This window comes from Meriones unguiculatus, chromosome 14 (genome assembly GCF_030254825.1).
Source record: "Meriones unguiculatus strain TT.TT164.6M chromosome 14, Bangor_MerUng_6.1, whole genome shotgun sequence".
NCBI classification, from domain to species: Eukaryota; Metazoa; Chordata; class Mammalia; order Rodentia; family Muridae; genus Meriones; species Meriones unguiculatus.
The window spans coordinates 9,473,811-9,497,500 of NC_083361.1; the positions used below are offsets into that span (position 1 = coordinate 9,473,811).

The 23,690-nt window shown below is 45.8% G+C and overlaps 1 protein-coding gene across 7 annotated transcripts in view; it reads right to left on the reverse strand.

Moving 5' to 3' along the window:
* Znf536 (zinc finger protein 536) overlaps positions 1–23,690 on the reverse strand; it is a 443,673-nt gene that overhangs the window by 366,094 nt on the left and 53,889 nt on the right. For all 7 annotated transcript variants that reach the window (XM_060366731.1, XM_060366728.1, XM_060366732.1 and 4 more), the window contains exon 2: positions 18,855–18,924. The gene's annotated coding sequence lies outside the window, so the exon portion shown is untranslated. The remainder of the gene's footprint in view (positions 1–18,854; positions 18,925–23,690) is intronic.

Genomic DNA, 23,690 nt, shown 5'->3' on the forward strand with positions numbered 1-23,690 from the left:
ATATTAAAATTTGGAGGGAAAATAACGGATGTGACCCTTTGTCAAATCAAATCAGTGTGTGTGTGTGTGTGTGTGTGTGTGTGTCCCAAGGAACCCCTCTGTGCCTAGACCCAAGAAGACACTCGGCAAATTTTTCTTTCCTTGCCAGGTCCTACTATCTCTAGCCTCACTGACACCAATGAAAGGCCAGGGAAGGAGGCCAAGATCCATGCCCTGGTCACCATTCTACTGAGAAGGGTCCTCTAAGAGTCAGAAGACAGGATTCTCAACCCCAGGCATTGCGGCCACCAAATGTTCTCAGTCTTGGCAGGAGAATACAGGCAAGACACCCCCACCACCCCCAATAAAGAGCCCCACGCTGTGCAACTGGCCCTCAGTGTGGGTGTGAAAATGGCTCTGGAAACATTGCTTATGCTTCCTAGTGAGTAGGGCAAGCCTGGGGCATGTCTGGTGGGTGTAGACCTGGGCTGAGGAACATTCTGTGCTGACCCTGCCTAAAAGCAGTGGGGGTTCAGTGTTCACTGCACTAATCTCCCTTCCCACAGAGAGCTTTGCTCATTCACACACCTGTAGTTTCATCCAGACACAGCCTCCTCTCCTTGGTTGGTGCAAATAAGGAAACACAGCGGTCACAAAGTGCCCTTGCAGTCTTCCTGCTTTCCCTGTCACCCCAGCATGGTCCCTCCTGACAGGCATGCCCCTGCTCCCGTTCTATATGGTGTCCCTTGCTGCCCTGACTGAAGTGGGCGCATACACTGTCCATCTCACATAGGAAAACCAGAGCACAGAGAGAGAGAGGCAAGACGCTTGCCTCCCTCATAGCTCTCCCCTTCGGTTGAGACCACAGCCCAGGAAGAACAGCAGAAACCGTGGTTAGATCCTCTGGGCTTTAGCTTCCTCACCTGCAGAATAGGTTGCTACTCTAGGTTTGGTGTTTTTTTTTCCCCCTTGCGGGTGCTTCGGGAAGATTCCAGCAAGGAACACACATGTGGATGAGACCTGGAAGTATATATTTAGTTGCGTGGGTCTCGGATCATATCTGCTCCTGAGAAGCCCTGCAAGGGATCCACAAGTAACCAGAAGGTCTCAGTGACTATGAGAGTGACATGAGGGGGTGGGGATAGAGAGTGACAAGGGAGTGCAATGTAGAGTTGGTCATTCAGATGGAGTAACTGGTCCTTCACCAACTGAGTGCTCTAAGAACCTTCACGTGACCCGGCCCACAGTCACCCACCCAGAAGGAGAGCAGGGTGACAGCACTTCTTTAGTTCCCATCCATCATCATTCATGGAGACTCTGGGAGCATCAGTTCCCGCTGGCCTGGGCCTATGACAGGCCAGACAGCATCCAGAGCAGAGGCCCGAGGGTGAGGACAGCATCTTCCAAACCTGGCTAACAACATGTCCAAAAGCCAACAACAGGCCACGGGAAATGGACCATCCTCAGACTGCTTGCACCCCAGAAAGGCTGTGATCCTAACTGACAAAAAAAAAAAAAACCTCAGACAAAACAAATGCATTTTGGAGACTTCCGTGAGGTAGTTATGCCTCCTGTGGTTGTCTCTGCCCTTACCCCCAGCCTCATCACAGTCTCCTCATCACGCCTGTCTCAGGAGCCAATATGCCAACCATTGAACCCATCAGTCAGGGAGAACACTCATGAAGAGTCCTGTCCTGCAGGAGCTAGGGGCATACCTGGAAGGTGGATCAGACTTAATGGTGGTGGGGACATGAGCAACATACTCTGTGCCTATTCCAGCAGAGCTGAACCACCTGGAAGGCCAACAGGGAAGCTCCTAGATGCTTTAATATGACAAATAACTAGTGTGTGATACCCAAAGGCATTTTGCCGGAGAAAACTCAATGTTCATCAAACCTGGCAAACCAAACTCACTAGGCCATGGAGCATCTGTGCTTTGCTTTATTTCTATGAGTGCTGAGAACTGAACCCAGGACCTTAGACAAGAAACATTCCACCACTGTGCTAATCCCTGCCATAATGCCCTGAGGCCCCTCACTGGGGGATTCTAGGCAGGTGCTCTACCGCTGAGCCACAGCCCAGCCCTTTGAATAACCCTGATAACTGTAGCACCCACAAGGTATGTAATGATCTCTTTTGTCCTGCCTGTGCAGCCTGTGAGCTGCATGTTCTCTGCCATGGAGAGCTAGCTCTCTGTGCCTGGGCATTTAGGCAACATCTGAGGAAGCAAGAACACCATATTGCCCTCAGGGAACAGTTCAGAGAAGGCAAAGAACAGCATGGGAACAGATCAGCCTCACGGCATCATAAAGGGGAACTCTTCAGTCTGCGCCTCCAAGGAATTTGCCTGGAGGTGGAGACAGTGTCGACATTCTAGACTGAAGACATGCATGAGGAAATCTGGGAAGATGGAAGGCTTGTGAGCAGCACATGAAGACCAGCTATCAAAGGTCATAAGCTGGTGACTTGAGGGACACAGCCTCGTCCTTAGTTCTATGGGGCCCCAGAAAGACAGCACCTCTCCCAAGCATGTCCCCACAGTGAATTCTGCTCTTGTTTCAGCCTCAGAGGCTGTGGGATCCCAGACACCTCACTTTCCCCTCTGTAATCCCTCAGGTCTTCAGAAAAATCCTTTTGGGTCTAGGAATGGCTAAAAGGAGACTATGACCCAAAGACGTAAAACCTCAAATCCAAGTTCGAGGGGCCAACTCTAGAAAGCGGCACTGGAGCATTCTGTGTGTGGTTGTGGCCTTAGTCTCCCTCTTCAGCGGCTTGCAGACCTTCACACTCCTGAGGAATCTCAGAATAGCAGTCCAGTCTGCTCCAGGGCATCTGAGATGTGGACTCCCTCTTTTTCATCATTAGGATACATCGATGGTACATGAATCCTAGTTTAGAATGACTTCCTCTGCCTTACCCCCAAACCTTCTTATTAGGGCTGAGAAAAATATTGTATATAAACAGTTATTATAAAAAATTATTTGTATAATGCACTAGAACGTGTCCTACATCTTTATTTAGCATCATCTCCATGAGTGCGTCTCGGCGCCTGGTACCTTGATGCTGGCTTTGCAGAGCCCTCTCCACAACATGTCTCTCTGAAGCATACAGGGCTGGTGTTACCCAGCAAACACCAGCACCTGGCAGGGACCGGTCTGCACCAGTAATTCCCATATTCCCCAGGCTTTTTTTTTTCCTCCAGCATCATACATTACATTTAAGTCTCTCCAGCAATACAAATTTCAATTTTGCCAAGCTCTTTAATATTAATAGTTGTCAATCCAAATGCAGAGTGCATAATAAAAAATTTAATCGAAATGAATAGCTCATGTACCCCCTCTACTTCCTAAATACAGTCACCAATTAAAAAAAAAGATATAGTTATATAACTTCGTAGAATTAAGGCCATCTACTAAAGACCACCACTAAGGGCTGAAGTTGCAAAGCTGCTGACTCCATCCTGTTCATTGCTCTTAGGGTGTTCCTTTCTTCACAGGCACAAGCTGTGAAAATGGAATCTGCAAGCATCATTTCAGGGGAGACACGGAAGTTGAATTATAATCATAGTTCTCCGTGATGATCAGTTGGGGTTTTTTTAATACTCCTTGAGAGCTTCCCAGGCCTAGCCTAACAGAAGGATGGCAAATAATAGCTTGACCTTTATCGCAGCCCCATTTCTCAGACAGCACAACTGAGGCCGTAGAACACAGTCACATGTGTAGCAAGCCAAAGCTAGGCATTCCAGGCCAAAGGGATTTCTCATGGAGGGCAAGATCAAAGGCTGACTTTCTGCCGTGATAATTGGGGTGCCCCTATGGGTAATTTCAGAACTATAATTCTTGGGTAGGGGAACCCTCACAGCAACCCAGGATTTCATTAAATTGACTGTCATATTGAACCCAACATTTTCTACCTCTGCAGCCACAGAGGCAATCCTGGACTGGCAGAGAGATTTGGTCAAGGTCACCCAGCCAGTTAGTGGCAGAGCCGAGACTAGATCACTCCCTCCCCATCACCCACTCACGGTTAGCAGGCACATACTACCACACACTCATGCACTCAAGCGTTAGGGAGCTCTGTGGGACTGGTGGGCCCTGCCTGGCTGCTCAGTCGCACAGCATCCTTCAGGGCACCGGGGTATTTCTTCTGTAAATTACGCCAGGCCTCTTCTGTGATCTTCTCTGGGCTCTGCCCTCAGCTACATCAAGCAGGAAGTTTAAATGAAATGGCTCCCAAGTTCCTTAAATGGTTTAATAAAACATATAGTGACTGCAATGTGCAGTTTATAGTGGCAAACTATTGCCCCTCGGTTGGGAAAAATGACCTCTAGTCGGCAATATTACTTTCAGCTTCATGATTCTAGTCCGCCGATAGCCATTCTCTCAACCCACCGGGCAATTCTTTTCCATAACAAGGCCTGCTGCAGCCACTGTGTGTGCTGCTGCAAAGGTGCCAGAAGCAGGCCTCCAACAGCCACTGCTGGGATAAGACAAAAGAGAGAGGAGGCTCGCCATGGTAGCACAGGAAGGACAGGATGCCACCAGAGAGCAGAAACGCCGAAAATAAGCCTGGGGAATGCAGAGGGGTGTGAGGAAATTAAATACACCAAGCAGAAAACTCTGGGCGAGTCTGCTTGTGGGTGGGTGGGCGGGTGTGCACATATGTGCACATGTGTCTGCGAGCATCTGTATGTGTATTCAAGAACATGATATACGTGTGTGCGTGTCTTCCCTATTTGGCATCACCCATAAAATTGGAATGGGCAAAAGTTGGCCAGATTCAGGGGTGGAAAGCATGGCTGAACTCCACGAATGATCTTGACATCTGTGACCGTAAGATTTAGCAAATGCAAGGAGGTTGGATAGGAATTTCTAAAACTCTCTGCCACGTTAATAACAAATAGCTATTAATAACATTTCTAATTGCAAATGCCATTTCCGATATTTGGTGCTGAAAGGTTCTGCCTCATCTAAAAAGTTCTGGAATTTGACTGCCAGAAATGGATGACTTTTATCCTAAACTGTGCATTGAGATGGGTTCTTGGGCTCATTAGTATTATATGGCGAATTAGATTAGACATTTTATGATTTTTCAAAAAAGGCTTTTTTGATATAAAAAGCAGCAATTTCCTTTTTTGACATTTTTCATTTTTAAGGTAATAAAAATGGCACATGTGTACCGTGGCATAATGGATTAATTAAGGAATATTATGTTTATCCTAACCCTCAACCAAGTTGTACATCTTCATAACTCACTCATAAAAATTAATGCATTATCTTATACCCTGTAATGATAGATCTTCTATTTTTACCAAAACTGCTCAGAATACATTGTTCTAAATTGGATTATTCTGAGAAATAGTGGATACCATATTCTGATATCATCAGTCCAAAATTATACTGTTATTTAAAAATGTTACAGTATTACATATAAAAGCAAAGCTTTCTCCCTACTGTGGCTTCAAATTGTCTGGATGTTTTGCCTCCAACAAATGAAGCTTCTCCCTCCATCTACCCCCAGACAGCTCATTCCATAGCTTCTCTCATTCACAATGGATGCGTTGTTTCAAAAAACACATGCACAGCATCAAAGAATCACTGGACAGTATTTTTTGGCTATTTCTTTGTGTCTTGATGGTAGATGTGAATATAAAAGAATATTCATGCAAGATTCATAAAGGCCCCAGATTTCTAAATCAACACATGAAAAAAAATCCCTAAAAATAATAATGTCCAGATGTTGCTTATTTAAATGAGCTGTTGCCATTTAATGTTGCCAATCACAAAAGTGAAGAATTTGTGAATTCCAAGGTATTTATCATTTATAGAGGATTATATATAATTTTTACCAAGGAAATGTTGGGTGATTAAAATGAACAATTTCAATAACTATGAATGATTTTTCTCATGGAATCATTCCTTCCTAACCTTGGCCTTGCTCACAAAAGCCACTCTCTAGATCACTGCAGACTCTAAGCTTCTTGTGCAATTTACTAGCCCCCAAATGCAGATTGTTTTTAAAAGCAAAGCCTTTCTCTCTTTCTCTCTGTCTCTTTCTCTCTCTCTCTCTCTCTCTCTCTCTCTCTCTCTGTGTGTGTGTGTGTGTGTGTGTGTGTGTGTGTGTGTGTGTGTATGAGAGTGTGTGTGTGCGTGTGTGTAATTTGGGGGCATATTTTTGGTTTGTTTGTTAATGTAAGAATGTAAGACAACCTGTCACAGTGAATCTTCAGCTAGCCTGGAAAATGCTATGTGGCTCTTGTTGGCCTTGAACTTACTATGTGGCCCAGACTAATTCTCATTCCTCCTGCCTCAGCCTTCCAACTGCTGGGATAACAGGTGTGCATCGAAATGCTCAGCTTAGTACCTCTTCTTATTGGTGAGAAAAGTGAGAACCAGAATCTCAAAATGTTCAGCCAGAATCTTACAGCTGAGGAGCAAAAAGAATGGAGAAGGCAGCTTTCTGAGGTGGATCCAGCGCTTCAAATGTTAACTAGAATCCAGCAGGGTCTGCATGACTGCACCCAGATCCGAGTATGGGCATGTGGGGCCTGGGGACTTAACACAGACTTCCCCAGCAATCCCACCACTGTAATAGGTTCTCTGGTCCCACATCTTCCAGATTCCAAGCAAATTTCTTTGGAATGAGATGGAATGACAGAGTCTGTGAGCTCTTCCTGCAAAGTTTTGATGGCTCAGGGCTGCTGCAAAAACCCCTAAGTCCAAACCCCCTAGGGCTTGGGAACACTGACTCAGGAGAGCTTCAAGACATCTGTTCTCAAGAGACTGGAAGAGTAGTTCATCTCAGTAGTGGTAAGTCCTGGATCTGAGAAGTCCTGACCACTGGGAAGTCCTGAACCTGAAGTAAAGCTGCACACCCTGGCCCTGCCTGACCTGGACCTTCACTAATCCTCTGAGAGAAAGACCAGGAAAAGCAGACTCCCTCTGGACAGCTGGCAATGCTGGCCCACAGAATAAACCCTAAGTGCACGACTTAGGATCCTCTGGTCCAGAGGCAACCGAGGATATGGGTTGACTCAGACTTTATGGTGATGTGTGTGGATTGGTTTTAACAAATGTCTGGAATTATTAGCCCATTGTTCTAAATGAAAAAGTATGGCGAGACTCTCAAAGAAGGGTAGAAGTCTGAGGTGCAGGACGACTCACAAGAGTACTGCACCAAGGGCTCGTGTGTCCTGTCTCTGAGCCCCAAGCATGCTTTACAACAAAGGCAGGAATCCCCTCCCCACACCTCTCACTCAGCCTGGACAAAGGGCTGCCAGGAAGAGAGCTGCGCCCAAGCACAAGGCATTTCTTTTACCCTTGCTACCATCACGCAAATTCTAAGCCAAGATCTGCAGCTCTTCTCCTTCAAAGAGAGAGAAATCAGCTAGCTACATTCCTCTGTGACCCTGAGAACAGAGTAGCCATCTTCCCTGGGTTGTCCCTGTGTCTGTGTTGAAGCCTAGCTAGTCTACTTTCTTCCAAGATGCATTCCCATTCAAAAACTGAAAGAGATTTGTGGCTGACTTTTTTTTTAAATTAAGGATTGAAGCTCTCAAGTACTCAAAAATGGAGGACCTTGAGATCAAATGTGTTCTCCTGAGCAAAGCGTAGAAAAGTGGTATCTTCAACTAGGTGTAAACTCCATGTATCCCGCATCGTCCCTAGCTGTCTAAGAGAGTGTGCAAACGGGTTCCTGGTAGCAATCACAATAGAATTTCCAACTCAGTCCCTTTGTAAATCCGTCTAGTTGTGAAATGAAAATAGAACGCAGCAGATCCAAGGGACAATGCAGGGCTTCCTGTGGGACTGTACATCAGGACATGTCTAATTGTCTCTTGGAAAGACTCTCAGTTTCTGACACGCAGGAAAAAAAACAGCACAGCTCTGGCCACCTGAAGGGCCTTCTAAAGTGGGTGAGGCCTTGACTCTGACTGTGGACACCTCAAGACCTCCTCAATCATTTTGTCTTTAGTGAGCTTTGCATATGCCTCTCCTGTCTGGTGCAACACAGTTACACATGTGTGAGCTCAACTCGCATACTGGGAACTTGGAGCGCATACGAGGATAACAGCAGATGACTCAAACGGAGGCTAAAAGACATTCCCATCCATTACTCCCCCGGAAATGGCCAGGTACACTCAGAGGACCACAGACCTGCTTCTGTCTCTTTTCCTTCTATCAGGAAGCCTTCCCCAACCTCCAACCCGAGCACCCTAAGTGGAAAGGGAGGTGAACTCACTTTAGTATTGCCTCAGCAAGAATTTGCTTTGATGGACTCCTTCCAGAGGGATGTTTTAAGGCAAAAAAGGAGAGCCACAGAAACATGACTTGGACCCTGGAGAGGTCTTCCCCATCTTTCTCCCTGGATGACATTAAGAATCATCACAATCAAGATTCAAACCAAGGGGTTCTTCTCAAGAAGAGATTCATTAGCCAAGTTCCCTAAGGAGTTTTGGACCAGTGAAACTTCGGCCAAGAAAGGACAACTGCAGTGACTTCTCCCCTAGGACAGTCATTGACTCCGAGCTTTGTCATCCCGCCCAGAGATCAGGCAATCAGACCTGAATGAAGCCTTCGCTCTCGTCCACCTTGGGCCTCATCTACCCTGCAGCCCCGCTACTGTTCTTTCATGCACAGCCTCCCCAGAAGGCAGCATCAGAGCCTCATCTCTGAAATGGGATAATGACAAGACTCATTTCATGAGATCATTGCAGGAATTAAATGAGATCATGCATATAAAATGAAGACAGCGCTTGTCACTCATAGTCAACAGGCGCCGGCAGCTGCACATGTTGGGTTTTGCCAACGGCTGATCTGCCCAGCACCAGGCCCAGACTCTGTGGATGCTTCGCAATGGGTGTAAGCAATCAGGCGAGAGGGCACAGAGTCCAAATCAAAGCACATACTGTGGGATCGGAGGGACAGTGTCCGCATCTGGCAACAATGATGACCAAGGGTCCGGCTTGCCTCTCAGCTGCAGCATCAACACTCTTCAGTCCCATGACCGAAAGCCTCGCCTTCAAAATTTCAAGGTTTTCAAACACTTTAGTTTTGTTTACTCCCAAATATTTTTCCAAAGAAAGCTTACACAGACAGATGTCAAGCAGGTGTCCATGAACTGACCCTGAAGGGAGACGGTAGAGAGGAAGTGAAGTCCTGAGTGAGTGTTCATTGTTTGGCATGGTCACAGCCATGTAAAAAGACCATGGACTCAGCCCTGAGCGAGCAGCAAAGCCTTCCCTAGGTGAGGCTCAGAGGGATGACAATGGGTCCAAGTGTGGATGCTGACAGTGTGTGCAGAAAATGTCCACCATCACTGGACATATTCCCCATAATAGTAACAGCCTGAAGACTGCTCGTTCTGAGATTAGCCACGCCTGTTTCCTTGTATGCAATAACCATGTTCAACTGTGTGTAAGAAATACACTTAAGCTTCTTGGATGCTGTGGTTCTCCATCAGTGAGTCCAAACCATCCAATCCCAGCTTCTGTGTGTCCTTGTGCCTGCCATTTCTGTATTCCCTCACCTCTAGTCAGAGTTCTAGGACACAAACCATGTGGAGCATGGCAGTGGGAGACCAGTGTTCTGGACTCCCAATGCTCCTCCCTCTGTTTAAGGGCTACCAACAGTTGCTCACATTAAATCACTGGTCCTCAAGTGTGATCCCGAGGCCAGACTCCCAGCAAACATGGGGAAACCTGCATGTATATACACACATGCGTTCATACATATATGTACACATAAACATACAGATACACATATGCTTTCCACCACCCCAGCCATAGTCCCTTCCTCTCTGAACAATCAGTTCCTCAATTTGGGGTCCACATCATGCTGCCTAAGGTTGAGCTGCTAGCTGGCCAAAGAGACTGAGGGGAGGAGGCAGTCAAAGCCAGAGGCAGCAGAGCCAACATCAGACGAGACCGTGGCTATGCTTCTAACTACCTAGTGAATTACCAAGTGGTAGAGTCCAGCACCAGACAGAGACCCAGTCTTGAGCCATACATGTCCTCATACCCTAAGCCACTGGGCATCCTCCCACTTAACCTACATAGAGGACTCATTCACCCTTCAGAAATTTGCCAAGCTTCTGCTGGGTACCCTGTTCTTAAGGTAGTGCTGTAGTTTTCAAGGATGAAACGCAGACTCCAACATCTCTGCTGCTTTTCCTGCAATGCTCTCACACACCAGTTCCATCATCATCATCTTCATCATCCTACAAGTCCAACCTTACGTTGTGCATGGTTCATTGAACCAGAAAGCTGTACCTCTGGACTTCATATCGCAGTGCGTGAAATCCATTGTTGAAAGGCAGTGGTCACTGAGGAGGTATCGCTTATTCCCAGATAGAAAAAGACAGTGAAACCCCCTTTACCTGTAGTAAGCATAAGACCTACTATTTCCTGGAGCCCTCTAAATACTGTGTGTGTAGTTTTGAAATATATACAAACATGTGGAATCAAGTAGGTCTTCTCTCTATGAAGAAGGAACAAATAACTCTCCATGCTTTGTCCCTTATGTATCAAGAAACGTCAAAAGGTTCCTAGTACTGAGTCCACGCATCCTGGTAGATGGAGAGGGTAGCAAGCAGGTAGGAGTTGGCTGTAGAGGAGGTGCACCACCTGATATCTCATCCACAGCAAATGCCATCTGGCCAGCTGAGCCCCTGAAGCCACAGAGGTGCCTGAAGCTTCTCTCTGAAGTGAGAGAGCAGATTCTCCACTGGGTGGGGAGAAAAAGGGATCAGGCCAGGTATGGCAGTGGTACACGTCTGTCATCAGCACCCAGGAGGCTGGGGCAGGAGAAGCAGCTGTTTGAAGCCAGCCTCCAATAATATCTACTCAAGAACTCATCTGAAGTAAAGCAGAATCCCAAAGAACCAAACAGTAGGAAGTGTTCGAACAAGTTCTTAGGTCCCTGGCTTTTTCTCCCCCAGTTATGGAAATAACTCCCTTTTCTTAATGAGAAGTTGCTAGCTTGCTTAGCTTTCCTTCTGGTCAGGAGGAAATAATCTGTGATCTCTCTCACTCCCTTCCTCCTTCTCTCCCAACATCACATATCATAATCTTTTTTTTTTTTTTTCTGATATCAGGCTTAAAAAAACTGAAGACAACAGTTCATCAAAGAAGCTGAAGCAGAAGGTTTGTAGTTTGTGAGTTTAAAGATAACTCAAGCTATAAAATAATATCCTGCCAAAATAAACAAGTAAATAAACAAATCAAATTGCTCCTAATGGCATAGTGCTATACTCATGGATCATTCAACCTCCATCAGAGAAACTTCTTGGAGTAGCTGGGAATTAATAAGAGGTCCACAGCTGGGCAAAGCAAGACACCTCCTTGGGACACTCATCCCCAAATGAGGCATCTTTATTAAGTCCCTCCCTTCAAGGCTCAGGCATCTATATGGAAGAAGAGTCAGAAAGATTGTAAGAGCCAGAGGTAGTGGACACCTTTAAGGAAACAGCATCTTCCAGACACAACATATGAACTCACAGACACTTTGACAGCGTGCACCAAACCTGTGCAAGCTCAAGTTGGGCAAAAATCCCAGCAGGGTAAGGGGAATGGGAACAAAGTCCAACCCTCCACCAAGGGGTTGTTTATGACTGGTAGCTGCTGGGGAAGGAAAATCCGTTTTCCTCAATGGAATGACCCTAGTTGTGGAAGCATTCCCTGGGCAGGCCCCATTCCTAGCAGTAGTTGATCGACACAAATTGGACTCTGTTTTGTTTTGTTCTCAGTTTTTTTTGTTTTGATTTTCTTTTTAAGAGAACAACATGAAGTTGGGGTGGAAGGATCTGGGAGGACTCGGGGGAAGGGAAAGAATACAATTGAAACATATCATATGAAAAAAAATTTTGTTTGTCTTTTGAGACAGCGTTTCTCTGTGTAACAGCCCTGGCTGTTCAGGAACTTCCTTTATTGAACAGGCTGGCCTAGAACTCACAGAGATCAACCTGCCTCTGTCTCCCAAGTGGGATTAAAGGCATGCACCATTACTAACTAAAGGAAAAACTTTTAAGTAAAAACTTTTTAATTCCCTAGAAAAATATTTTTTAAATAATAATGTTGAGAATCAAGAGCAATTTTTAAATGATGGTGCTTAAACTGTTTTTCTTCAAGAATGCTTTATTTTATAAATGCAGTTAATTGTTTTTATTTTTTGTTGTTTAGTTACCTTTATAACTTATGGTTTCCTACAAGTGACCCAAATTAATAAAAACTTTCAAATGCAAAAAAAAAAAAAAGAAAAACCAAAAAACAACCAAACAAAAAACAAACTTGTATAGAGCCCAGTGAAACATCACAGGCTGGTGACTCTTCTCAATAATCATATATTTTTCAGATGTGCTGTCTGTCTTCACAGGCCACAGTCTCTTTCCCAACTACCCATCTTAGTGGGAGAGCAGCCATAGGAGAGATGAGAATGAATAAGAGACTCTGCTTGTCAATAAAGCTGTACTGATAAGACTCTGAAGTGTGAATTTGTGCCAATAACTTTATTGATATCCTAACACTTGTGTTGCACACAACTTTCGTGCATGCTGAGACTTTTTAATAAGCATGAAAAGTAAAAATATTTGACCAAAGACTTACAAAACTGGAACCCTTGGGTTTTGTTGGTGGCAATGTAAACTGGTGTCGCCATAGGGGAATCAGTATGGCAAGTCCCAAAACAGATGAGAGTAGAATTATCCTATAAGCCACCTCTGGCTAAATGTCCAAAAGAACTGACTGAGGATGACCCTTAGAGAGACACAGAAACCCGCTCATACAGGAAGATGATATGAGAGCAGCTGCAGTGTTCATTGAGGGATAAGCAAAACTTGGGATATATCTGCAATGGAACAGTAAATGCATGGGCATTGGAGAGTCAAGGGGTTCCTTTGCATCTGCAACATGGGTGAACCCTGGGGACATTCTGCTGAGCAAAGTATGGTGGGGTCAGCATCTAGTCAGTGAGATCAAAAATTTCTGGAGGTGGGGGGTTAGAGTGGTTGAAACAGTATTTGGTACCACTAAACTATATGCTTTAAAATAATCACAATGGAAGCCAGGCATGGTTGTACGTGTCTTTAATCCCAGTACTTGGGAGGCAGAGGCAGGTGGATCTCTGTGAGTTTGAGGCCAGCTTGGTCAACATAGCAAGTTCTGGGCTAACCTGAGCTACATAATGAGACCCTGCCTTAAAACAAACAAATAACAAAACAGGAAGCTCTTCTGTTTATGTATTTTTTTCCCACAGATTTAAATTTTTAAATTACAAAAAAAAAAAAAGGATCAAACAAAGAGGTAGTGTGTTTCCTATATGATCCTTGTGCTACAATGGATTAGTCCTTGGTGCAGGGTCATAACAGTGGCACAGTAAACACTTCCCCTTGGAAAAAAATGAATAAAACGGTGTCAGCATTATATGTGAGAAAAAGGATCAGTGTCCACTAAAGATCTCCCTAAAACTTTATTAAGTATGTGAAGCACACACGCTCAGTGAGCTGGTCATACACAGACATGGAGAGACGTGCCTGGCCCTGCAGTTTGCCCTTCAGTCCTGCACAGGAGGTCCAGAGTCACTCAGCCCGTGCTGCTTACCAGCAGAAGGGTTGCCCCAAGCGCTCCATGGGCCAGAGGCGGGAGGGCGATTCAGCCACCCCGGCACTTCCATGGCGCCTCGTGGAGGTGCACCCTGCCTGGGCTGGTCAATGATCTTGTCAGGGACAGAAAAGTTCAATGACTACAAGGGTGAGTTTAATTATACGTTGTCGCTGACTAGCAGTGGTTACGATGGTACAATTATACATGTAATTTATCAGCAAGATACTTGCATACATAATAAACTAAAAGCAAAATGTGAAATTTCAGTGGCAGCTAAAAATATAAAAGTGGGCTGCGATGTGGGGCAGACTCACTCACAGCGGATGTAAGAGAAAAGCTACGGGGCTACCCTCCCTCTCAGAAGCCAGAAAAACTCACCCACTGTGACCACGTGGCTTCCATCCCAGGAATCCATTCCCCCAGCAGCCAGCAAATCCCAAGCCCCCAGTGGTGTGTCAACAATGCTTCCTCACAAAAGGAACGGGATGGGGAAGCTGGCTTAAGAAACTCACCACCCTTTCTGAAGTCCTCTGAACTTCCTAACCAAGGTCCCCAAGGGCGTTAGGGAGAACACATGCCTGGCAATGTCTTGGAGATCCTAGCTTTGGTCGGAGCCAGAGAGGCCTTGTTTTTCCAAAAACGGTTAATGGTTTCATTATTCTTATTGAAAAGCTGAAGAAATGAAGGAATGACCAAACAAATAAAGTGAAAACAATGAACGTTTCTCACATGTGTTAAGTAGATGGCCTGGTATAATCCATGGCAGGACGTTAGTGCCATTGCCAATGTATAGATGAGAAAATGGAAGTGTAAGCCATTTGACATATGCTTGTGCGGTCAATGAGTGGTAGAGCTAATGTCCTCACACAGGGAATATGGTTCTAAAACTCCTATGTTAGTGCTAGGACTTCACACCCACTGTGATAACTAACGGGTGTCTCGCCCTCATCAGCTTTCTGCCTGATGCTGCGATCATGACCACTGAAGGTCAGTGACAGAGAAACCTGGACCATGCCATCACTGGGATGACACTTCATCAAGTCCACTGAATCTGGTCTTGAGAGTATACCATACACTGAATTCTCAACCTATCCTGGAGATAGCTTGACCCTACATGGTTGAACATGGACCAGTCTGAAGAAATGAAGCATGGTACGTCGGAAGGAGACGCCCAAGAGCCTCTACAAATGTGAAACACATGCAGTTATAGTCTTAGCCAGGAGGTAGACATCACTCGTGTGCACAGAGGGTCTTCTGCGCCTCATGAACTACCTACTCTTTGAAACGGGTCACCTGCTCCTACTTGAGCTATTCATCCTGTTACCCGTACATTGCCCCACCCACCTGTCTACCCGTCCCTCTATCCAGTCATTCTCTCTAGGGCATGTCTTTCAGCCCGGCGACAGGTACATGTGCTGCTGGAAACCTTTTGCTGGAAATCTTTACGTGTATTTTTTGCAACAAAGTATCTTCCCACTTAGAAAGATTGCCTTACATAGTCTTAGACATGTTTTTCCTCTACTTGGAAAAAAATAATTTTAAAAAAGAGATAATAAGAATGCCTGGCTATAACCACCCATTTTAAAGTTTAAAAAAAAAATGTTTAAGAGGCTAAGAGTGAAGAGATGGTAAAAGTGGTATTTCATTTGGACCAAACAGCTCACAAAATAATATAACAGAACATCACAGAACATAACCGAACAGAAATAACAAAATAAATTTATGTTAAGACTTGAAACGAAGTCTCATGTACCCATCTAAAACCTACTCATCCACCTACCCATGTATTATCCACCCATCTACTCTTCCATCCATTCATCCACCTACCCATCTACTCATCCACCATCCACTCCTCCATCCATTTATCCACCTACCCATCTACTCATCCACCCATCCACTCCTCCATCCATTCATGTAGCTATCCATCCAACCATTTGCTTATCTATCTACTAATCTATACATCCATCCATTACCAACACATTGATCCATTCAGCTAGCCACCTAACTAACTAACCATCCCTCTGTTCATTCATTCTCCTTCCTACTCACCCATACATTTACCACTCATGCATCCATCTACTGAATCACCCATCTGTCTATCCATCCACCTGTTCATCTACCCATCTGCTTACTCATCTACCTAACTTTCACCCACCCATCCATCTGTCTTTTAACATATCCACTCATCCACCAAATATACATCTAAACCCAACCATCCATCCATCCATCCATCCATCCATCCATCCATCCATCCATCTAAACACCCATCCATTCATCTAACCATCCATCCATCTATGTATCTATCTATCCATCTAAACACCCATCCATTCATCTAACCATCCATCCATCTATGTATCTATCTATCATCAATCCATTTTCTTCTACTAAGAATATACTGTTTATCAAGTACCATTCCAGAATTAGAAAAATAACACTAAGAAACACACAAAATACCCTTACCCTCATCAGTTTTACCCTTCAGTATGGGAGACAGACTAAAAATCAGTAAAGATGATTCCCACCCCAAATATCACAATGCATTTGAAATCTTCCTAACACACAGGTAAATTAGCTCCATTTGCTCGTTTGTTGTTAAAACAAGAAAGAATGTCTCATATGGAAAGTGTTAATGGTACAAAAATACACTCCAATGATGCAGAATCATCTGAGGGTAAATATTGCAACAGTATTTTTATGACAAAAGCTTTATTCCTCATCTTCTCTATCTTTGATTTAAATATATACATGTATGTGAGTGCACACGTATCAAGATTTGAGTATTTCAATATAAATTTTGTATTCAAAATACTTCCCCTGATTTCAGTTGATTGCATATTTCGAGTCAATGTTGCAGTAGTAATTCTTGTTCTGAATCAAAAATAAGATTTCTTCTCTCTCTCTCTCTCTCTCTCTCTCTCTCTCTCTCTCTCTCTCCCCACCTCCAACCCTAAGCAGCTCCAATATTCAAATCACTTTTCAAGCTGAATAGTTGAAGGGACAAAGACTATTTTTTCCCCATTTATGTTCCTGTTGAGGCTGGGAATGGGGATGGGAGTTCCTGAGATGCTGGCTCAAACCCCATCACAAAGGCACCAGGGATAGAAGGACAACCCTGCCCACTTAGATTTGAGTGTGTAATTGTTTGAGTACATCTCTCCGACACTACAATAATGTCATCCTTGGTTGACACAGATCTTAAAGCCCTTTGAAAAGGTGGAATGTTATCAATCACAGGCATGATTATAATGGAATTTGAGTGGAAGAAGCTAAAGACTCAGACCTTGCTCCGGTTTGACCCTCTGACAGAGGAAGAAAGAAAAAGAAGAAAGAGAACTGTATTTCAGCCAAGCAAAGAAACCTCTGTGCCCACCATCCACATGTCCCCACTCCCAGAGCCAAAGACAGATAAGAGGTACCTGAGGCTGCAAAGCCCCCTCTGGAGTCCCTCACACTCACAGGAATCTGCATGTGTGTCTAGCATATGAGCTGCACTGGCCTCCAATAAATACTGATTGGATCCCCAGGGACCATGCAGAGATTTCCGGATATATCCTGGTTGTCCCAGTGGGGAAAATACTTGGGCTCATGGCAGGACAAGACCAGGAATGCTGTGAAATATCCTCTGTAGGGACCGCTTCCTACAGGGCAGAATTATCTAACTCAACATAGTAACAGTGCCAACGCTGAGAAGCCCCATGTCTGACCCAAGGAGGTCTGGGCATGGATAAAGGAGAAGACAGTGGTTCGAGAAGATCATCCTGGGACATCTGCCCGATGGTACTTCATCTGGCTTTGCCACATCTCCTGTCTGCCAGCAACTGAAGCAGGTGATGAAAGAGAGGACCAAATGGCAGGAAATAAAAGTACCTTGGAACCAAATTGCATATTCTTCTGCCTTTTGACCTAAACTATACTTTTTTAATTGAAATAAGAAGGGACCAGAGACCCGGCAATTTATGTTGTCCCTTTTCTTCTTCTCAAGGCAAAGCAACCCAGACCCGACAAAAACAAACTAATCTTCCCAGAAGATCACTGGGACTGTCACGCTCTCAACTGACAAATCACAACAGTGCCTACAGACCTGGAATTCGCCTGTCACGTCCAATCACATGCTCTGGATTACTAAGGCAAAGAATTGTGAATTTCATTAAATATGTTAAAGGGGGGAAAATCAGCTTTGAAAAATAGTAATCCTGTCTTTCAACAAAAATATTATAGGAAGCTATGAATTTGGTAGATCCGAATAGGATGTTGGTACATGTTTTACTAAGGTAATATAATGGCACACTATTATTAGATCACATTAATCATTACTGTGCCAACGGCACTGACAGCCCGCTGAAAAGGATTGAAAGGCCTGGTAATGGATATAAATTACCCATTGTGTGATAAAAGGATTTTTACTAAGAAGGTAAGAATAAAACAGCAAATTTCTAATATAACTGTTGTGTAAAAACCAAAATAAAAGTAATCCACGGTCAGTAATATCCACAAAATCAGAAGTAAGCACTTTCCCCCAATGAGATAAAGTCACAATAAAAAATACATATATTCAGTACAATATAAAATTAATTTCTGAGTGCATAATTCCACTATCAATTTCCCCTGGTTTATAGAGTGACCTCGAAGATGCATGGTCAGAGGAAGGTGGGCTGAACTAATTAGATCTGAGATGAGTTTACAGAAATACTGGGGCCACCTTAAATGTAGCCAACAAAAGTGTCATGGACCTGCAACACCCTTCTGTAGTATACAAGTTTCTACGAGCTGTGTATGGAAAACACTTTGGTTCTGAGCTTGGGGTCTCAGGGTTGATTGAGACGACAGACATGGCCTTGCTCTGGGACAGGTGTCCCCCAACTTTTGGCCAGCCCCCTGAATCACAGACGGGTATCAGGGAAAGTTACCACAGGTGGTGTACACAGAGGCATAGGGTCACCCAGCTTCCAGGAGTCCCAGCCCACTGGTCCCAAACTGCCACAGCTTCACAATGAGCGAAGTCGTCTTACTAGGCTCTGCTCAGTTGGTGGCTCTATTTGGGCTTCAGGGACATGTCTGCTGAGCGCATGTTCATCCCAACCAGAAGACCCCAGGCCCCCTTCCACAGTCCATCTGAATATTGGGGAACTCGTGAGAAGATTCTGTCTTAGTGCAGAAGCCTGTGACAATCTCCTCTCTGAGAACAGGCACCCTGGATCTCCCCAGACTCATAGACAGACACGCACACCCCATCCCCTTCAACAAACTATAAAGCTACAAAGTGATGGGGGATCCTTACCAGGCAGGTCTTAAAGCCTCAGAGTTCTGTCCTGGGTGGAGGATGTTCTTAAAGCCGTGGTGTTCGGAAACTGTAAAAATAAGACCTGTTAGAGACTTGAACTGACAAACAGACTTCAAAAAGATACACAGGTATCCCTCATTGGGGGACAACTTGCTGGGCTTTTGGGAGCCAAAAATATTTGCTAGCCCCAATGCCCCTGTTCTTCAAGTGGTTTGACAAACAGGAGCTTGTATGACCTTGGCAGTGATGAGCCAGATTTGCTCACCTTGTTTTTAGCGGGGGGTGGGGGGTAGGGGGGGAGAGACACGCCACCTGCAGAAAGAAAGGGGGCAGGGCTGTCAGCTATCTCTTCTCCAGATAGGACAGGAGAAGAAATAGAGCAGAGAAGTTCCCCTCTCCTCCCTCCTTCTTGGCATCCTGAGAGCAGGGAACCCAGAAGGTCCTTTTCACTTCAGTTTATGCCATTCCTTACAATCGACCAAAATCCCATGCAAATTTCAAGTGGCCAAGTCTATGCAGTGACAGAGGGGGTGTTCGCTGAGTCCCTGACAGGGTTGTGCCCTGGTGAAACTTTGGGATGCCACAGTTGGCATCAGTCCCCTCTGCTGAACCACATCCAGGACAGTGGTCCACTTAGCTCACTAACTTTCTCACTGTGTCACCAATGTGCTCATCCCTTCCAGACGATGTCATCTGCCAGTCTGCTCTGTTTGTGAGACACAGCCTAGCTAGCCAGCTAGGAGACTCATCCATAGGGGCTCCAGGGCCCCTAGCTGGGTGCTCAAGTCAACCTGTGATCACCAGCCCACTCTCTTCTGCTCCTAACCACCATCTTATGGAAAGCGTCATATAGTGCAAAGAAAAGTCCTCCTGTGGGAGGTGGCTTTTCACTCCTCCTGGAGTTACACAGTCTACTGAAAAAGCAGAATTTCCCATGGATTTGAGGGTACTGGTTCACAAACAAAGATCACAGACAGATTTGAAAGAACAGAAGTTGTAGCTTTGGCCCAAGAGGCTCAGATATTTGGAGCATTGCAAGCAAATACCGCATTTGACTGACTTCTGGCCACAGGAAAGCACCCCGACTGCATGCTAAAAGCATTTCTCCAGCTCAGGATTGAAGACCAGCAAGGACACAGCTATTGTGAGCACGTTGTTCTTCTGTGGGGGAGAGAGGCTGACTGGCTTTGTTTTTGAGATAGGGTCTCCCTATCTATCACAGGCCGGCCTGAAAATCCCTGTGTGACTGTCCTGGTTAGTTTTGTTCTCAACCTGACACAAGCTGCGATTGTCTGAAAAGAGAGAACCTCAATTGAGCGAATGCCTCCATCAGACTGACCTGTCGGCAAGTGTGTGGGGCGATTTTCTTGATTAACAATTGATGTGGAAGGACCTAGCTCACTGTGAAGGGTGCCCTCCCTGGGCAGATGGTCCTGGATTGTATTTTAAAATTAGGTTGAGGAAGCCAATGAGCAGCATTCCTCCATGGCTTCTGCTTCCCTTCCTGCTCCCAGGTTTCTCCTTTCCCTTTAGGGGTTCTAAGAGGCGAAAAGAAACACACCTTTCCCTTACAAGTTGCTTTTGGTCAGTGTTTTACCTCAGTGATAGCATGCGAGCCAGGACAGAAACCCAGACACATTGCCACTATGACTAACTTCTATCCGAAAGTTTCTATCTGCTTGTCTTGAGGCTAAGCTTTCAGTCGAAGCCACCTATCACAAGGAACAACCCCCCCCCCCCAGATTCTTTTGTGCTTTCTTTTTCTGTGTCATTAAGTATTAAAATCTAACCAATGAAAAACCGGCACTCAGGTATTAGAACAATGGCTCAGTTGTTAAAGTATTTGTCCCACAAACCTAAGGGCTTGAGTCCAATTCCCAGCACCCACATTAAAGGCAAGCGGTGGTACCACACAAGGTCATCCCAGCGCTAGGAACAGACACATGGACAAGAGGGTCCCTGGGACTCAACTAACCCAGCATAATCAATGAGCCTCAGCTCCCATTGAGAGACTCTGCATGAACAAACAAGGCAGATGACTTAATGACCTCTGGCTTCCATGTGTACATATGTGCACACATGTGTAGCAGCATGCCTTTCACGTTGCAGTTTGTGTGGTGCTTAGCTAGCCTCGAACTGAAAGGTTCCAAGCTGTGCAGGCCCTACAGATCCCTCTGCCTTGCTCTGGGTAGTCTCAAGTTGGGGAGGGGTTGTTCGAGTGGTGCGCTGGCTAAGAGTTTATATCCAGGCTCATGACTTGCAAAATTCTAGGGCTATTCTCCAGGGACTGCTCACTTAGAAGCTTCGTAAATTCTGATGACAGGAGAACACAGGGAGGGAGACTTCGCAGGGAAGTCCCACACCAGTTTGTCCTCCGGCACCGAGCCATTGATCAGAACACCCCTGTCTCCCTCAATCTGTGAGAGGAAGTGATGGGAGCAAACAGCCAGGTTCTGCATCATCAATTAAGAAAAGACCCAGGACAGCTTTGGGGCTACGTTGCCTCCCTGTGACTGATCTGGAGTCTGTCCAAAGGTGGGTAGCTGACATGCCAGTGGGCAGCTGCCAGGTAAAGCGATGCTGGAGGCATAGGACAAGAAATCCAGTTAGTTCCATTCCTGCCTTTCTGGGTCTGTCTAGAAGGGAGGGCCTCCCGGTGTCTGATGTCATTAGAGTCACTGCAGGTTGGGAAAGGTGACAGCAGTAGACCAGGGATACCCTCTGGATTTGGGTAAGAAGAAGAGAAAATGTAAGCATAGTACTTCTGTCTGCCTCAGGGGAAGAAACTGCTTTTTTTGGGGTGCAAGTGAAGAGCACAGCTTTAGAGCTAGTCTGAAGTATGATCTGAGGCTGTCCCAGACTCGTAGCTTCCCCTGGGCCCTGTCTCCCCACTGCTAAGGGGACACCTTGGAAGGCTGCTACTGGGAAGGCACTCCACACAATCCATATTTGGTGCAGCTTCCACCAAAATAGAGGAGATGGCAGACTGCAAAGGACAACAGAAAACGGGGCATGGCTAAAGAGTGCTTAGCAGGTGCTCCACCCAAAACAAGTAGCTGTCCCAGGTGTGTTTCAGTGCTCCAAACTCCACCTACACTAGAGGAAAGACAGGGATAGGGCAGGGATGAAGCATACACACAGCCATCCTCTGTCACAGGGAACTGGGTGTGGGCAAGTTTAAGAGAGCTAGCCTCCCGGATACAGACTGCCTTCCGACCAAGCATCGCACTCCACAACCTATAGCAGACAAGCAAGGACAAAAAGGGGACAAGCAAGTCTTCTATGGGACACGGAAATGGCTCATGGTATGAAGGGATGCCTGGCTGCACAGGTAGCCAACCAAGGTTGTCACAGGTGAGAAACAGAAACAGAGCACGGTGAGCCCCAGGGGCGTGGGTGCTCTTCAAGCAGATGGAGTGATAGACTAAGTGAAGGCAGCTGTGTATGGGTGGTATGTGAAGCTGGTGACTGCAACTTTCAGAAAAGACTGAGCCTATGGACCGGGGAGGCGCAAGCCTGTGATCCCAGGAGTGACGAGTCTAAAGGAGGAGCGAGAGATGTAGACCAAGCCTCAGATACATAGTAATGATCTGTCTCGAAATCTACAGATGTGGGGTAGGTCCTGACTACCACTTCCTGGGTGACTTGGTGGGGCCAGGGTGCTTTCTACATCCTGAAGCAGCCCCTGGATCCTCTGAGGGATGAGAGGAGAAGGAAAGCTACAGTGATCCAAAAGAAAGCCACAGAAGCAGAAGTGAGCAGAGAAAGATGATATGAGGGACTCCGGCAATGAAAAGAGGTGAGGAACGGTCCAGGTAGCTGTGGTTTCGTACCATGGACCTACAGGTCCAGTTCCTGAGAACTCTGCCCACAGGTATGTCTACCCTGCATACTACCAGGTGATGCTGAATGTGTCCACTAACAAGCCTACCAGAAGAGGGAAGCCAGGTGAATCCTGATGGGGGCAGAAGTTCTCCCACGGCAGGCAAGTACAGAGTGGAGGCAGAGACTCCCTCACTAGCTTCCTGGAGCAGGAAGGAAGGTTGTAGAGTGCCGGCTGGATATCTGCAACCTTGAGCCCATAGAAAGGTGTGATTGATGGACTCAAGAGAAGTCATGTCAAGGTGTACAAGGACCTGTCTCCACATCACCAATGCCTTCGGTGGCTCCAGAGCCAACGGCACACCCTAACAATGTGTTACTGAGATGCAGGCTCTAACCCTCTACAAGTAGAGTGCCTTCCCCAGTGCTCATCAGAGACCTGCATAGACACCCAGACTCTGCCTGGACCCCACATTCAAAATGTTCATGTTCCAATAAGAGTAAGGACTCAGTCAAAAACTGGAACATCTCACAGTAGACACAACTTAAGATTTTCATCTTAAACATTGAGCAACAGGGTTTTCTGTTTGGTTGGTTAGGGTTTTGTTGTTGTTGTTGTTTGGTTTGGTTTTTAGACAATTCTGGGCAAAGGGAACAAATAGGACTCTAAAATAACAATTGTCCTTGCAAGATTCCAACAGGAAGCCAGGTATGTAGCGTGCCTATAGTCTCAGCACTCAGGAGGGTGAGTCAGAAGGATGGCAAGTTTCAGGCCAGCCTCAAAAGTCAATCATAAAAGAGTTTCCAAAAGGCCAGGGCTGATAAAGAAGTTGTCAGTAAGACAGGCCTAGAGCAACAGACACCCACTCTCCCAGCTCAGGCAAGAACCTCCCGCGTGTCTGGCAAGTGTCTACACTGTGGGCAAACAGCACCGAAGAGACTGTCTGCCTGTGTGGAGCCTGTGTCTACGCAGCAGATCCAAATTTAGAAAGAAAGAAAGAAAGAAAGAAA